Here is a 3,424-nt window from a genome sequence, read left to right as displayed (position 1 = left end):
AATTTTCTTTCTGCAGGAACCTGCTCATTCTGTGTCAGGAATTTGCAGGGTCTTGCTTACAAGAGCCTCTGCCCTGACCTGGGCAGGCTGGAGGTCCCCAGTTCTGCCTGCCCTCCTCCTTGCTCACTGTAACAGAGCTCTCAGAGTCCTCTCTCTCTTTCACTGGGGTTTAATACTCGTCCTGGCTCTTTATTGGAGCTAGCATCTCAGAGACAGTGTTCCCACTGTCCCAGGCAGCTCTCTCTTGCCTCCATATGGACACCCCGCACCTGGGAAGCTGCCATGTCCCCACTGAGCACACTTTGGACATGGGCCAGTGGGACCTGAGAAGTATCTGAGCAAGGGGCGAACCTACGACTGGTTCTGTGGCTTTATTTCAAATTTGATCTTCAAACTGCTAGCAAGCTGCTCTGTAAGGCATGGCAACCAACAGTCCTTGTGGTGGGGGGCGTTCCTGGGTCATTGCATAGATATCCGTTTTACTCTGAGGTGTTCCCAGTTCACTGGCTCTAGGAACAACTCTTGATTGTAGCTGAGGAGCTTGGCCTTAATTATTTCCCTGGACTCTTTGACCCCTGGAAGAGTTGCTCATTTAATCTCCCATAGCCTTGTCCTCACATGGCACTCGGCATAGAGGAGCTACCTTCTTAGTCAGGCTTGGGGCAGCAGTGCCTGGGATTGTGAGGACAGAAGAGGACAACCAACAGGGGTTCTATGGAAATGAGCTCCAAGGGACAATATTCAGTGGGACTGGAACTGAGTCGGACAGAGTCATAGTTAGAGTAACATACATTGGGGGTCAGATGACAGGGAAGGGTCCAATGACAGAAAATGAGATCAAACTGGTGAAGAAGATTAGGATATGAGTGTGCTCCAAAGGCAGGGAAGAAAAGGCAAATTAATGGTAAATTAATGAGCAAAGGTCATTAAGATCGTCCATTAAGAATGGGGGAATCCAACAGAATAAAGTGATTTGGTGGCAGGGAAGTGGCCAATGGTGAGGTAAAAAAAGGAAGGAAAGAAAGAGGGTGGTTGGGATTGGTGGCAAAGGGGCTATGGTGACAGAGAGAGGCCTGTATTGAGTGGGAGAAAAAAGAAAGTTGAGGGAGGTAGGTCTAGCTATAGAGAAGATCCTGGTGACAAAGATGAAAAAGCTGGAGATGGAGGTTAAAAATATATAAGTGGACAATAAAATGAGCCCTTTGGCAAGGAGGCTTTTGAGGCAGAGGAAATAAGGACACTGGAAGGAGTGGAAAAAGGTAAGTGAGGGTAGAGGAGCAATGGTAGAGGGCTGTCAGTGAGACGGTGGGACAGGTGAAGGGAGTGAAGGGAGAGTGAAGTTAGGGCACAGGGAGAGAAGAGAGACAGTGAGTGAGAAGATACCAGAGCTGGGAGGGTGCAATGCCCAGATGCTCACACAGGCCAGTGTTCCAGGGGACTCACACACAGGGGATGCACACTGTTTGTCCAGAGGGTGTAGGGAGAACCTGGGTTCCAGAGTAGGCAGGGCACATCAGAGGAATGGTGGAGGCAAGGGGGACCAGAGGGAGCATCCCTTCACACTCAGTGTCACATTCAAGCAGCGATTGTGACATGGCTGTCCTCAGAACAATCAACAGTGTAATGTGAATGAATTAGCACCACACACATTCACACGAAAAGAAATTTCCAAAAAAATTAAAAAGTAAGTTACAAAAGGATATTAAGAGTATGATATCTTTTTTGTAAATCTGATAATCTGCAAAGCAAACTATCGTTTCAGATGGATGTATTAGCAGCAAATAAATAGGCTAACATAAAAATGATAAACACAAAATTCAGGATAATGGTGACTTGGGGGTGGGAGAATGGAGGGGAGTGAAGTCAGGCAGGTGCTATCCACTGTATAAGATCTTAAGCTGAGCAATGCACAGAGTAATGCTCTTATATTATTTTAATGCTTTTTAAATATCTGAAATAAATTATTTCTTAAAGAAGAAATTTGGCCCTGGCTGGTGTAGCTCAGTGGATTGAATGTGGTCCTGTGAACCAAAAGGTTGCTGGTTTGATGCCCAGTCAGGGCACATGCCTGGGTTGCAGGCTAAGTCCCTGGTGGGGGGCGCACAAGAGGCAACCACACATTGATGTTTCTCTCCCTCTACTTCTCTCTCTCTTTCTCTATCTCTAAAAATAAATAAATAAAATCTTTTAAAAAAATTTTGAATGGGTTTTGGAATAGTTGGCTCAGGTGGCAGCATGATCAGCTGCTCTCTTGGGCATATTTCCAAGTTGCCTTTTGTGTCTGATCAGTAGGTCGGTGGCAATACAGAATGTCAGGTGGCTCCAGCGCCAGGCCTTGTTGGGGCTACCCCATGCCTAGGACTCCCCGCCATGCAGCCAAGCAGCAACAAGGTGCTCAGGAATGAGTACCAGCCAAGCAACATCAGACCAATGCACAAGTGAGGCTAGATCAAGCACTTGGGCACGCCAGCCGGTGTCCAGGTAATCCTTCACCACATGCTCAAGAGCTGCAAAACGCTGAGCCATTGACCACAGTGTTGCTAATGGGAGCCCCCACCACCATCATTTAAGCATTTCCCTGGCTGCAGCTGTTTCTGTGGGGAGTTTGGATGACTCAAACATGAGTGCTCCTCCAGTTGTGGGGTTGGCCCAGAGGCAGCAGTCTGGGGTTGGGCTGGAAGGGGGAGTAGAAAGTCAGACCTTATCCAGTACCATTTTTACACTTTTGAATTAGGAAGGATTTCCAAAATACAGCACAGTCCATGGAATAGTACAGTGAGCCTCAAGTACCTACCCATTTCTGACCACTAACTACCCACAACCAGTCCTGCCCCTTCCTGTGTTTTTTTGAAGCAAATCTTAGTCATCTAGTTACTTCTTCTGTAAACATTTAAGAATGTATTTCTCCAAGATAATGGTGCTGGAAATATAATCACAAAACTTTCCACACCTAGACAAAACCAATAATTTCTTAATATTATTAAATGTCTAAATATCCAAAAAATAAAAAATAAAAGAAATTTGGAGGCATGTAGTTTATTGTATTGTTCTATTTTTCTGGATTCTAAAGTTTTTTTAAATTAATAAAATTGCATATTTTAATAACTCTACATGTATAACTTCCCCTCTTTTGTCCCCTGTATTGCATTATTCAAATGAATTGAAGTGAAGATAGCATAAAGCAGTAATAATATTTCAAAATTAGTGAACCACAGCCCACTCTGCTGAGAACCTGAGTTCTGATAGGTTTGGTTTTGTCTGGAGTGTTAAATGGATTTAATTATTTATGAGACAAGTGTCATAAGGGTCCATTATCCTTAAAAGAATTAATCACATATCAAAGGGCATTGAAAACCATATAAAAGTAATAAAGTTGCATAGTCTAATCATCACCATGTTATCTGAAAGTCTGTGGAGGAAGTGC

The sequence above is a fragment of the Artibeus jamaicensis genome, unplaced genomic scaffold (genome assembly GCF_021234435.1).
Source record: "Artibeus jamaicensis isolate MK-2021 breed Jamaican fruit bat unplaced genomic scaffold, CSHL_Jam_final contig_3126, whole genome shotgun sequence".
In the NCBI taxonomy this organism is placed as follows: Eukaryota; Metazoa; Chordata; class Mammalia; order Chiroptera; family Phyllostomidae; genus Artibeus; species Artibeus jamaicensis.
The sequence above is the reverse complement of the archived record's forward strand: the minus strand, read 5'-3'. Positions refer to the sequence as shown.